This window comes from Abramis brama (genome assembly GCF_963993115.1).
Source record: "Abramis brama genome assembly, chromosome: 12".
In the NCBI taxonomy this organism is placed as follows: domain Eukaryota; kingdom Metazoa; phylum Chordata; class Actinopteri; order Cypriniformes; family Leuciscidae; genus Abramis; species Abramis brama.
In genome coordinates, this window is record NC_139974.1 from 41,187,566 (window position 1) to 41,202,813 (window position 15,248).

Here is a 15,248-nt window from a genome sequence, read left to right on the forward strand (position 1 = left end):
TCATAGTTGTGTTTTCTTTAACCTGAACTTACCTCGGGACCCCCCGCCTCTGAGAATTAAGGCGCAAAGGAGAGTTATTAACCAGGATGTTGCTGGGAAGTTTGCTATTTTGTTTGATCCATGCTAGCTAAGGGGTTGTAGTGATGTAAATGTGTATGCTGAGTCTTTTAACAGCCAATGTTTAGAAATTTTAGATGAAGTGGCTCCTATGAAATCAAATATTGTCTCTATTAAAAAGCCCTGCCCATGGATAAATTCATCTATTCAGAGCTGTAGAAGTAAACGTTGGAAAATAGAGCGCTTATGGAAAACAACTAAACTCGAAGTTCACAGACTTTATCTCAGGGAATTAACTGCTTCTCTAAATGAACTCCTGAAAAGTGCTAGAACTAACTACTTCTCTCAGCTAATATCCTCTAATAAGAAAACCCCCAAATTCTAGTTTGATACCATTAATTCTATTGTTTCGCCATCTGTTTCTCCAATTGCGGTGCTCTCTCTGTCAAATAGTAATGTATTCCTTAACTTCTTTGTTGAGAAAATTAAGGATATCAGAGCTAGCATTTTACCTCCTCCTGCATACAAGGCTTGCACTTTGGCTCTTTCCCATCCATGTTTTTCCTTTAAACTAGTGACATTACATGATGTTACCACTCTGTTAGATGAGTTGAAGCCCTCTTATGGCCACAGTGATGTTCTCCCGACTATGCTGTTTAAGCAGGTTTTTGATAGTATTGGCCCCTGTGTTGTAGAAATGATCAATACTTCTCTTTTAACTGGTGTGGTTCCTGACTTTTTTAAACATGCTATTGTTGAACCTGTTCTTAAAAAGCCCAGTTTAGACCCATTGCAACCCATGAATTATAGGCCTATATCTAAACTCCCTTTCATGGCTAAGATTCTAGAGAAAGTGGTAGCAGAGCAGCTTACTACCTTCTTAGAGATAAATGATATTTTTGACAAATATCAGTCAGGTTTTCGTAAAAAACATTCTACGGAAACTGCACTGGTGAAAGTTTCAAGTGATATTTTGATGTCAGCTGATTCTGGGAAGCATACAGTGTTAGTTTTATTGGACCTTACATCTGCCTTTGACACTATTGATCACAATATTATGCTTAGTAAACTTCAGGATCTATTAGAGATATCTGGATCAGCTTTAAAATGGTTTTCATCTTACCTTACTGGTAGAAGTTTTAGGGCCCTATCTTGCACCCAGCGCAATTGACTTTGTACACCGACGCATGTTTCATTCCTATTTTGCACCCGCGCAAAGCGCGCTTTTCCCTCCACAGAAGCACGTCGCTAAACTAGGGAATGAACTTGCGCTCCCTGGGCGGATCAGCGCAAAAAAGGAGGCGTGTTCCGGCGCAAACAATCCCTGGTGCTATTTTACTGTTCTATAAAACAATTGTGCCACTGGCCAGAAAAAACCTAGTCTAAAGTCAGTGGCGCGTTGCGCGTTGTTCATTATGCTATTTTAAGGATGCTTGACCATAATGTATAGAGTGCACAACGCGCATACACTTTGATTCTCTAATCTACACAGAAGCAGCAGTTTTCATTTTTGCAAATCATATTATTACAAACGATAGATAGATAGATAGATAGATAGATAGATAGATAGATAGATAGATAGACAATTTATTATAAAAGCATACATCTAGCTTACACATTTACCCACATTATTATATACCTGTTTAACCGAAGCTAATTTGGGTGTGTTTCTCCATCCCCAATGTCACTTCTCTCTCTTTTATGGCCGTGATGAGAGTGTTGCTCTCCTCGGCTGTGAACTGCTCCTGGCGCGCGCCTGAAACTTTAATCATCGCCCCTGAGCAGAGCATCCCTCAGATAAAACAGCATATCGATGCCTTAGGTTCATCTGTTCAGCTGAACCTCAGGAGCTTAGGTGTTGTTTTTGATGCGGTCATGTCTCTGGAGAAACACTCGAAGCAACTTATTAAAAACTGTTTCTTTCAATTAAGGAACATTTCTAAGATAAGAGCCTTGGTGTCAAAGGCCGAGTTGGAGATGATCATTCATGCTTTTATTTCGTCTCGTTTAGACTATTGTAACAGTCTTTTTATTTGCCTTAATAAGAAGGATCTTTGTCGTCTCCAGACTGTCCAGAATTCTGCTGCTAGGCTTTTAACACACACGAGTAAAAGGGCACATATTACTCCTGTTTTAGCTTCACTTCATTGGCTACCAGTGAAATTTAGAATGCACTTCAAAATTTTGGTTCTAACTTTTAGAGCCCTACAAGGACAGGTGCCCCCATACATCTCTGACCTGATACAGCTGCGTACGTCCTCACGTAGTCTGAGATCAACAGGCCAGAGATTTTTAGTTGCCCCCCTTACACATTTTAAAACTAGAGGGGACCGTTCGTTTCAAGTTGTGGCACCTAGGTTGTGGAACTCTCTGCCTCCATCCATACGCTGCTTGGATTGTGTGGAAAATTTTAAAACCCAGTTGAAAACTCTTCTTTTTAAAGAGGCTTTTAACTAGACTGTAGGGTGGTTAGGCTGGTCTTATGTGTACTTCTGTTTATTTTGATTATGTGTTGTAATGTATTTATAAGAGTTGTGAATTATTCCTTTTGTTGTGAAGCACTTTGTGATTTTTATCTGTGAAATGTGCTATACAAATAAATTTTACTTACTTTAAGGGTGGAGGGAGACAGCCTTCGCTCCAACCCATCTTGCAGGAAGGAAAGCACGACACTGATCGGGCAAGTTCGGGGGTCCAATCGACGAATAGGTTCCACTTCAACACATAGAGGCGCCTCGTAGAGGTATATTTGCGAAGGCCCTGGGGCCAGCTGTGCGCCAGTGCATCCGTGCCGAGAGTTCCTTCGGTCAGGGAATAAAACAACTGGCAATGGGTCGTGTCCGGAGAGGCAAACAGAACTATCTGAGCAGCTCCGAAGATTCCCCATATCAGCTGAACCACCTGGGGATGGAGTCGCTATTCTCCCGGAAGAGGGGGCTGCCATGAGAGCTCGTCGGCTGCACGGTTGAGCGCACCCGGGACATGGATGGCTCGAAGCGACCTCAGATGCTTCTGACTCCAAAGGAGGAGATGGTGGGCGAGTCGCGACATACGACGGGAGCATAGACCACCTTGGCGGTTGATGTACGCAACGGTCGCAGTGCTGTCCGTACGGACCAGTACATGCCTGTGACGAAGTAAGCCTCTGAGGCGGCACAAGGCTAAGCGTACTGCTTGCAACTCTAGGCAGTTGATGTGCCAATGCAGTTGGGGCCCCGTCCACAGACCCGAAACTGTATGCCCATTGTACGTGGCCCCCCAGCTGTTGGCAGAAGCATCTGTGAATACCACAGCATGCCTGGACACCTGGACTAAGGGCACTCCGGCCCGTAGAAACGCAGGGTGCGACCAAGGACTGAAGGTTTGGCGACAGTGCGGGGTGATGTTCACCCGGAACGTGCCGCTCTGCCACGCCCATCTCGGGACTCGATCGTGAAGCCAGTGCTGAAGCGGTCTCATATGGAGCAGACCGAGCAGCGTTACTGCGGCTGCGGCTGCCATATGCCCCAGGAGCCTCTGAAACTGTTTCAGTGGGACCGCTGACCTGCCTTGAAAGGACTTGAGGCAGTTGAGCACTGACTGGACGCGCTCCTCCGTGAGGCAATCAGTCTGACTGACCGAGTCCAGCTCCATACCGAGATAAGAGATCCTCTGCGTGGGGCAGAGTTTGCTCTTGTCCCAGTTGACCTGAAGCCCCAACCGGCTGATGTGTCTCGCTAGTGAGCTATTATAAGCCAGTCGTTGAGATAGTTGAAAATGCGAATGCCATGTTCTCTCATGGAAACAATATCTGCTTCCACGACTTTTGTGAAGACACAGGGCGACAGGGCCAGCCCGAAGGGTAGGACTTTGTACTGATACGCTCGACCCTCGAAAGCAAACCGAAGAAACGGTCTGTGTCGAGGAAGAATCGAGACGTGAAAGTACGCGTCCTTCAGGTCGATCGCTGCAAACAAATCCTGGGGACGGATGCATTCGAAAATGCGTTTCTGCGTGAGCATTTTGAACGGGAGCTTGTGCACGGCCCGATTCAAAACTCGCAGGTCCAGGATTGGCCGTAACCCACCGCCTTTCTTGGGTACAATGAAGTAAGGGCTGTAGAACCCAGACCTCATCTCGGCTGGAGGGACCGGCTCGATCGCGTCCTTCGCCAGCAGGACGTCTATCTTTTTCCGCAAGACAGGGGCATCCACTGACCGCACATGGGTGAAGTGGACGCCCCTGAACCTGGGAGGCCGGCGAGCAAACTGAATTGCCTAGCCGAGCCGGATGGTACGGGTGAGCCACCGGGACGGTCTAGGAAGCGCTAGCCAGGCTTCGAAGAACCGTACCAGTGAACCGACCCGGACCACCGGCGTACCCGGGGTGGGGCAGCAAGGTGGAAGACAGGGACTTGACTCCGGAGGCACTGAAGCGGCCGAAAGTGGAGTCTGGGTGTGTAGTGCAACACCAACCTATTTCCACACGGGGGCAGACGGCAGAGAAGGCACGGAGGTGTTCAACTGCTCGCCGCCCGGAGGCGAAGGAAGGAGGGGAAACAAAGAACGATGCCCGGGGGGATCGAATCCAGGTTTCTGACCCTCCTTTCCCAGCGGGAGACGAGAGGGACGAGGCCGGGGCGGCTTCACTATCATCTGAACGCTGGAGCGAGGGGAATGAGAGTGGCGAGGCAACGTGGCGGCGCACAATGACATTCTGGCCCTCTTGGACAGGGAAGACTGGGAGCGACGAGGCAACTGAGCGTCGTGCTGCTCTACCAGTCTCGACCGTTCGACTGTGAGGGGAAACGAGGAGCGAGGCCCGGGGGCAACAAGTCCTGGTTTCCACCTCCTTGCCCAGCAAGAGATGAGAGTGACAAGGCCGTAGCCCTCACTGTCATCTGAGCGCTGGGGCCCGTGAGTGACTCAGAGGAAGTGGACTGCTCAAACTTTGGGTACCGCTGACTGAATGACCAGCGGCGGAACAGAAACGAAATTCTCCACCCGGCCCTCCTCCAGGGGAAGGAGTGGTGATGACACGCACTCCCAAAGAGCAGACATCACATACTCCGGGTCGCTCCTCTCAGGGTCGTTTCCCTTACCCTTTGCTGGGGGAAACGAACTCCGAGCAGGCTGGTTTTGAGGCGCTTCTGGACCACCAGTGTGGACATCGTCTGACCGAGGGCCAGCGCTGTGACTAATCACGGTCAGTCACTAAGCGCAGCTCCACCCCGAATCAGAACTACCCACGTGCACTGAATGTGCAGGGGTAGTGAGAGAGGAGAAACGCTGAGCGGCTCAAGCCTTTACGAGAAAGGGGAGACAAACAACGTGCCGACGTGGTCATGCACTCATGAGAGAACATGAACCACCCATGAACGCAGTCTCAACACACTGATTAGGCATGTGAAACAGCGATCATGGCCGTCAACCAGGCATGCAAGACAGTGAACGTGGCCATCGCCTCGATGACACACGGCACACTGAGCGTTCAAGCCCTCAGGCAGGACCAACAACGTGCCGACGTGGTCATGCTCTCATGTAGAGAGCACAAACCACCCACGAACACAGTCTCAGCATGTTTGTGATGCGCTAGAGGAGTGAGTGGTTCGTGCTCACTGTAACCCTCAGATCACCAATGTTATTCGCCAAAGTAGCCCTCTTCTGGTGCACCAGAAGAGAAACTAGATCGGGAAATAAGCAAAGGGACTCACCTCATAGAGGCACGCGAGTCTTGATCTTGACCGCGCATCTTGAGCGCCGAATGACGCGCGCTGTCAACCGGCGCTCGATGGCACACAGCACGCTGAGCGGCTCGAGCCTTTAAAAAGGGGAGACGAACAACGTGCCGACGTGGTCATGCACTCCTGAGAGAACATGAACCACCCACGAACGTAGTCTCACACACTGATTAGGCATGTGAAACAATGAACGTGGCCGTCAAATGAGGACAGGCAACGATCGCATCCAGAAACACACGAGTGAAACGTCATCCTGAAAAGGACGCGATCTTCACTCGTGTTGCTCTTTCAGGAAGAAAGTACTCTCTTTATTGTGCTGAAGCACACAGGGACCCAACGTGGCAACACAGCGGGGAAACTGCAAGCCCGCTGTGCGCACTCAACCGTTTACCAGCTGTGAAAACAGCTTTTGAATTAACAGTGTGTAGACGCAGCCGGCAGACAGGAAATCGCGCGGTCGCTGAAACGCCGTCTCACCAACACAGAGAGATCCCTTCCCGAAACAGCAGACTCGTAGAGCGCAAGATAGATACAATCTTAAAGCTCATTCACTCAGAGAGGACACAACCGGTCGGCTCCGGAGCTAAAAGCGTTTGTGTATGCGCTTGCTTCCGCCTTTATACCCGCTCTCGTAGGCGGGCTGCGGAATGCAAATGTTGCATGCCAATGTTCATTGGCTCGTTTTAATTCACTCGAAGGCAATTGGTCTCCCTAGCGTGATCCCAATTCGTTGGAAACTCCTCCGACGAGACGTAGGAGTTCCCGAACGAAAGGGAACACTAATAGCGAGATAAAACCACGATTGGATGATAAGAGCAAATCATTTGTGACTCTAACGAGAGCTGTCTCAGCACTATGGTATGGTTTAAATCCTGACTGGAAATCCTCGCTGATATCATTTCTTTCTAAAAAGGAACACAGTTGTGAGGATACTGCCTTTTCTAGTATCTTTGACAGAAAAGGTAGATTCGAGATCGGCCTGTAATTGACTAATTCTGTAGGTCAAATTGCGTTTTTTTAACAAGTGGTTTAATCATAGCCAGCTTTTGTTTTTGGTACGTATCCTAGAGACAAAGATGAATTAATGATATTAAGAAGAGGATCTATGACCTCTGGAAGCATCTCTTTCAGTAGCTTAGTCGGTATAAGGTCTAACATACATGTTGTCGATTTAGATGATTTAACGAGTTTAGAAAATTCTTCGATTGCATCTATCCATCTATGTTGGATAGATGCACTTTTGTCATGGATAGATGCACTTGTATGATGGATAGATGCACTTTTATCATGGATAGATGCACTTTTATCATGGATAGATGCACTTCCATCTACGACATATTTTAATATAACTCCTATTGTGTTTGTCTGAAAGAAGAATGTCACTTACACCTACAGTATATGGCTTGATGGAAAAATTGGCAGAGGGTGTAACACTTCAGTTGAAGTTTGACAACGCCTGTTAAGTATGTTTCTGCTAAGTCATGAAGTAAGTGTGATGTGTAACTCAGATAGGTATGAATAGGAATAGGGCAACATCTTTTACATATATCCTGTTGCTTAAGAGAGATAAAGCTTGCAAAACTGCCGTTTTTGCATGTCAGTGGTTCTTTAGTGGTTCTAAAGGTTCTTTAGGCTATTCATTCATATATTACATTATTCTGCAACATTTTGTATTTGTAATTAAATTATTGTTTATTAAACTGTTGTAGTAACTTAATATCACATTTTAATCATGCTGATTTTTGGAGGAGAAAAACTGAAATGGCACTCTTCGTGTGATATTGATTAACTACATAAAATGATATAAATATATACATTTTCTAACCCCCATATCTTGAATTTTGTGATCATTCACATGTATTCATAAATGCATTTGAATACACTGAATAATGCAGTGAAAGAACGCACTCAAAATGCACACGCGCACTGGTATAGCTAGACTTCATCATGTAACTTTACATTAGCCTAGATGCGTGCACTCTGTAGGCACGATTTGTTTAGTTTTTGAAATATACTTGATAATGTTAAAGCGCACATCGTTAAAACAAAAAATACGATATTATCGCAGACGATTTAGCTATATCGCACACCCCTATATTGACCTTATCGTCATCATCATCATCATCATCATCATTATCATCATAACAAGAAATTACTCAGTACAAAAACATACATAAGGGCTCATTCTAAGCCATTTATAGCTGAATAGGCTTTCGTCTTGTCTTAGCCTTGTTTGCTGCTCTTTCATTTCATTCTTTGTCATTTATGTGAAATTATTGTACCACAACTAAACAATTTTGCATTATGGATTTAAATTTTTCATCTGTTGAACAGCAAACATAAACAAAAAGAAGTAATAAACTCATTATTTTCATTAATTTTACAAAGTAAACAATTTGTTTGCATTTGCGACCAAACAGTTAATTGGAACCATTGACTTCCATAGTAGGAAAAAAAAACCCAGTTCCAGTTAACTGTTTGGTTACTGACATTCTTCAAAATATCTTCCCTTGTGTTCAGCAGAAGAAAGAAATTCATACAGGTTTGAAACAACTTGAGGGTGAGTAAACGATGACCGAATTTTCATTTTAAAGTGAACTATCCCTTTAACTACAATTAATCAGCCTTGATAACAAGTGTATTAAATTGACACTGTATCTTTACTTGGAATGTACTTGCTTGTAGACTGTACAATTAGGGTCTATTCACATGTTCTTATCCCCCTTCATCCATTAATTCCCTAAATCACTTTTCCTCTTTAGGGGTTGTGGGGAGGCTGGAGCCTTTTTCCCTCAGCAACATTTTTAAATTGCCTGTTCAAATACAAATTTGTTTAATGCTTTTTGTAGAAGATTTGTTTTTGAGAAATTTACATACGCATCATGATTGTTCATTTTAAAGTTTTAGGCGATTTTATATGAAAAATCAATAAATTATTTAGAAACTCCACTAATATACACTAATTTACTTTAATATTTACATTTACAGAATACAACTTTACTTTTTTTCATGGTAGACTAAGAGGTCAATAAAGTAGTGACATGTACATGATGTGAAATTAATAGTAACTTTCTGTTTTCCTTTTCAAGATTACAGATGATGTCTGCAAATGGCTCCAAACCATCAACCAGTGATGGAGGCAATGGAGAGCCTCTTTGCTACTTATTTCGTATTCAGTGTGGAATACCCCAAGCACATCACTCACACAATGAATTTTGTTGAGCACTACCTGTTTAAACTCTCCAGCAGCCAAAAAAAAAAAAAAACTGTCTGTCCCAGTGCTCAAAATGTATAATCAATTATTATAATACTTTGATATGTCATGAATAGTGCTAATGTAAATTTGTAAATATGAGGCGATTGATGTTATTCTGAAATGCTGATCTGAATTTGAATCTATATTCACATTCTTTATGAGTGATATTAATATGAATTTGTAGATTTGAAGTACTTCTATATCTGTATATTTCCATTGTGAGTTATATTAATATGGATTTGTAGTTTTGAGTGACTTGATGTTGTTCTAACACTGATGGGAATTTAGATGAATCTGTATATTTGCATTATTTATTAGTGATAGATTAATGTAATTTTGTACATTTTATGGACTTATTTTGTAATATGTAGATGTAGGTGAAACTCTATTTTCATTATTTATGAGATATTTTTTAAATGGTTGATGTTTTAATGTTGATTTGTACATTTAAAGCCTTGAATACCTGAAATTACAGTAGCGTTCTTTCAGTAATAGTAATTATTTTTGTTAATATAAATAAATTACTAGTTCTATGCACTTTGGGTGTGCTTTTTTTCAGTATTCATGGGTGACTTTTTTATGTGAATTACATTTTTACATTTACTTGATGTTTGTCAATAATATGAAATATTTAATCCGGAAAGGACAAAACAAATGATAATGAATGAACCCCTAAAAGGTTCCATATAGAACCTTTTTCCTGGTTACAAAGAACCCTAAAGGGTTCTTTTGATTGAACCCTTAAAAAGGGTTCTATATAGAACCTTTTAGGGGTTCCAAATACGTAGCGCCTGATAGAACCTTTTAAGGTTCTATATAGAACCTTTTCTTCTAAGAGTGTAGGGTCTAACATACATGTTATCGATTTAGATGATTTAATGAGTTTAGTAAAATCTTCCTCTCCTATAGCAATGAATGAATCGAATTTGTCCTCAGGGACACCTCTCTCTGGCACGCACCATCCGAAGGATTACGCACTCTGAGTCCCAGTCTTTTTGCGCTATTATGTAGTTTGTTGGTTTGTATAACACGCAGAAAAATGTGTCACAAGGATATTATCTTCATCAAAAATGAAGGCAATAAAAAATGTATGTGGTTTCATTTTACATTTTTTTTCGGAATGTTTACCTCAGCTGTTAGACGCCAGACTGACTAGTTAGACATTTTATATTATATTGCTGGTAGGCCTACTTAAAAAAAATTTTTTTATTAATATCTTGTCTTTTGTTGTTATTTTATTAGTTTGTCTCAAAACACTGATTGATGACTTTAAACAATGCTTCATAAGTTATTAATCACTTCATGCCATTGTTTCGATGTAGCCCTGCGTTTATAAAACGTTGTATATAAATTTAAATAAAATAAGCAAAAGCAATATTTATATTGTTTTTTCTGATGTCCACTAATAACCTTTATTTGCATTTATTTATTGGTCTGTTTTATTTTGTAAGAAATTCCTAGTACCCTTTCAGTCGCTCACGTTCGACGTAGTTGATGTATCGACTGATTGGGGTCACGCTTAGGGAGCCTGTCATCTTCGAGTATTGATAAAACGAGCCAATGCACACATTTGCGATGCAAGCTTTGCATCCACGCTCCGCCCCGCAGCGCGGGTATAAATACGGAAGTGGATGCACGCACCACTTGTCTTTTGTTTCAGAGCCGATCGTTCTTTATGACGATGTCTCTGAAGAGTGTTGATTTATAAAACAAGCGAGTGTGTCGGTGCTTCTTCTGGAAGTCTCTCTCGGTGCTGGTGGTTCTACAGCGCGAGTGCAGCGGTGGTCGTGAGCCTTCTGAGCTCTCAATTGCTTTTTTAACAGCATTCCTTTTTGTGTTTGTCTGAAGGCCGGTTGAGGGCGAAGAAAGTGAGTGCTTCTCTGGTACAGGCTGCACACAGGACAGGACATCCCTAACAGGAATGTGTTGCTGCGATCATTCCCCCTGTGTGTTCCGGCACTGGTGAGAGTTTTTATTTCCTCAAAGAGCAACACGGGTGAGTTTGCGTCTTTTTCAAGATGTCATTCCACCCGTGCGTTTCTGGATGCGGTCGTTCCCTGTCCCCCTCTGACGGTCACAATAGTTGCATCACGTGTTTGGGCTTACAGCACGCTGAAGCAGCTTTTGTGGATGGTTCATGTTTCCATTGCGGGAATATGACCATCTCGGTGTTGAGTTCGAGACTCGCCTTAGTCCGCGAAGGTGGAGTCCCCATTACCACGACCCACCCCAGGGTGCCGTGTGGGATCAGAGGGTCATAGTGATGGCTTTCCATTCCGGTAACCAATCCCTGTGGGCCCATCACTCCTCTATAACTCCGCAGCCGGTGGACTCCCCCGTTGAGTGTGCTGGTCCCACTGTAATGGATCGACCAGCCGTTTCATTCGGGGCCCCTCCAGAGGACAGGATGCCGATTGCAGCATCGGAGGGTGAGCTGAGCTCTGGAGATGACGACTCGGCTGCGTTATCCCCTTCGGGGAGTGTAACGGTGCCCGAGCCAGATCCAGAGATGTCAGCTATGCTGAAACAGGCTGTCGGGCTGTCGGGCTCGCAGAATCCTATAGGAATCCTATATGTGTATCTTCCACATGTTACCTCCCTACGGGCAGGATGAGGCTTCCACAGCGTATTCCTTTCCAACGAAAGAGCACGCTTTCCCAGTGTTATCCAAGTCTGACTGAGTGGGTCTTGTGGAACCGCGGTGACTTCCCTGGCCTAAGCCCTCTCCCATCTCCGCCCCAATAATGTGGGGGGATCAGAAGGCTTTTGTCTAGGCACTGGAAGGTGGCAGCACTAGTGGCGTTTTAATAGGGATCCCAATCAGTTGACACGTCGGCTACGTCGAACGTGAGCAACTGAAAGGGAACGTCTCGGTTACGTATGTAACCCTCGTTCCCTGAAGGAGGGAACGGAGGCGTAGTCCAGTCGCCACTATTGCTGGACCGCCGCTGACTACGGGCTCCGCTCGGCTCCTCAGCAAAGACAAGTGGCGTGTGCATCCTCTTCTGTATTTATACCCGCGCTGCGGGGCGGAGCGTGGATGCAAAGCTCACACGCCAATGTGAGCATTGGCTCGTTTTATCAATACTCGAAGATGACAGGCTCCCTAAGCGTGATCCCAATCTCAAGTCTTTGTTCCCTCCTTCAGGGAACGAGGGTTACATTCGTAACTGAGACTTTACATGGTGCCAGATGTTGGTTTCCATGCCCATATCAGGCAATTTTTTTTTTGTAATCCTGATTTTCTCCAGTTTATGGAGAGAGGGAAGAGTTATGTAAATTATTATACTGGATTATCTTTCTCCAGGTAATTTAGAGAGATTTCTGGGGTAGTTTTTTTGTTTTGTTTGTTATTTTGGCCAGGCTCTCCCCTGAAGCTATTGCCCCTATTTTCATTATTATTATTTCTGATATTAATATATCTGGTTTGGTTATTGTTGATTTTGTGCCTTTTTTCTCTTTATAACAGAAAGTTAATATTGGTTGATTTGGTGGTTGTTGCTGATTCTGTGACAGAAGGTTTAAAATCTTAGTTCTCTCCATGGTTTTCTTTTTCTTTCTCCTTTTTGTAAAATGTAATTCTTCTTTACTTTGTTATCAGCTCCTCAACCCTAGATGGGTAGCTATGTAACACTATACCTCCTCCTCATTGTAAATATCCAAATGAGCCTTTTTTTTATCCAGAAACATACAATACAACATGCAATGCTGTAGTAATTTATTGATTTAGAAAGCAGAGAGATAAAAAAGATAAGTAAATAAATACACAAACCCCTGGATCAAACATGTACTTTTATCATGGATAGATGCACTTTTTTCTTGGATAGATGCAATTTTATGATGAATAGATGCACTTTTATCATGGATAGATGCACTTTTATGATGGAGAGATGCACTTTTATGATGGATATATGTACTTTTATAATGATTAATGCACTTTTATCATGGATAGATGCACTTTTATCATGGATAGATGCACTTTTATGATGGACAGATGCACTTTGATGGACTTCAGAAAATATACGGCTATTCACTACCATTATAAAGCTCGGAAGAGCCAGGACATTTTTTAATATAACTATTAAAATAACTATTTTTTAATATATTCGTCTGAAAGAAGAATGTTATATACACCTAGGATGATTTGAGGCTGAGTAAATCATGAGCTAATTTTTATTTTGGGGTAAACTATCCCTTTAATTCATGAACATATCCTACATATAAATTCAATGTAATGCATTAATGTGTTTGTTATTAGTCTGCAGCCGAAACTTATTATTATCATAAATAGATCTATAATTAATTTTCAATCTGTACAAAACCACTTTAACCTTTAAATTTTTGTGTTGGCTGTTTCTACATTTAAAGTTTTTATACAGTATGTCGTACCAGATGACACATTAAAGGGTTAGTTCACCCAAAAATGAAAATTATGTCATTAATGACTCACCCTCATGTCATTCCAAGCCCGTAAGACCTCCGTTCATCTTCGGAACACAGTTTAAGATATTTTAGATTTAGTCCGAGAGCTCTCTGTCCCTCCATTGAAAATGTATGGACGGTATACTGTCCATGTCCAGAAAAGGTAATACAGACATCAAAGTAGTCCAAGTGACTACAGTGGCTCAATGTTAAGTTTATAAAGCGACGAGAATACTTTTTGTGCGCAAAAACCCCCAAAAATAACGACTTTATTCCTGTAACGGATGACAGAACAGGATGTATATGCAACAACGCTCTTTATTAGAAAACCACAGTGGTCAGAACACAGAACACAGACGGTCGCTGACACAGCGGGACAGGCGGGCGGACACAAACGCTGGTGGTACAGTGACGCAGGGACCTCGGTGGACAACAGGTGCTGGTGCTTAAGTCCAGTGATGATCCCTCGTGATGGTGCTCTGGTGCCGTGAGTAATCCCTCGTGACGGTGCTCGGTGATCCAGTGCAGAGTGCAGGGAATCCAGGAACGAACACGACGAAGACACGGGGAATCCAAACTGACATGAAGAACACAGGAACAGGCACAGGAAACACACCGGGAAACCACAATGATCTGACAACATGAGACACCAGTTACTGAGCATATATAGGGACAAACAATTGAAACCAGCTGGCGCTACTGATCACCGATGATCAGTGACCACGCCCACAGACACATATCCACGCACACACAACAGCACGTTAGACGAGAGAGAGACAGTGAATTCGTAAACCGTGACAATTCCACTATTCATTTCCTTCTCTGTGGGCCTCGAGTTGGTTCACGTAGTGTTTTTGCGCAGCGCGTCTGTGTTGCACGGGCCTCGAGTGAGTTCACGTAGTGTTTTTGCGCAGCGTGTCTGTGTTGCACGTCACCACGTAGGCTCACTATTGGCCGACGCTTGTCATGTGTGTGATGCGTGTGACGTGCAACACAGACGCGCTGCGCAAAAACACTACGTGAACCAACTCGAGGCCCAGAGAGAAGGAAATGAATAGTGGAATAAAGTCAGTAACATTGAGCCACTGTAGTCACTTGGACTACTTTGATGATGTCTGTATTACCTTTTCTGGACGTGGACAGTATACCGTCCATACATTTTCAATGGAGGGACAGAGAGCTCTCGGACTAAATCTAAAATATCTTAAACTGTGTTCCGAAGATGAACGGAGGTCTTACGGGCTTGGAATGACATGAGGGTGAGTCATTAATGACATAATTTTCATTTTTGGGTGAACTAACCCTTTAATGTGTACTTCCATTTTAAATTCCCTGGGCGAAGAGCAACAACCAAAACCATTGTAACAAATGTAACAAACAAGCTTGAGATTAACATGGATGATATGCTTGTAGACAGTATTTTAAAGAAACAAAACAAAGAAGAGAAAAGAAGAAAGAAACCATGAAAAGTAGAAGACAGAAGAAGGGAAGGTCCTCATCAGGAATCAACCGTCTCCAAAGCAAGAGAGATGATGCGAATCATTAGACAACAAGAGCGATTGAATAAATGATTCTTGAGACTTATAAAACAGTCATTTGGGGAAAAAACATATTGAGGAAAGTTGTTGGAAATATAAAGTGGAAAAATTGGCAGAGGGTGTAACACTTCAGTTAAAGTTTGACAACGCCTGTTGAGTACGTTTCTGCGAAGTCATGAAGTAAGTGTGATGTTTAACTCAGATAGGTATGAATAGGAATAGGGCAACATCTTTTACATATATCCTGTTGCTTAAG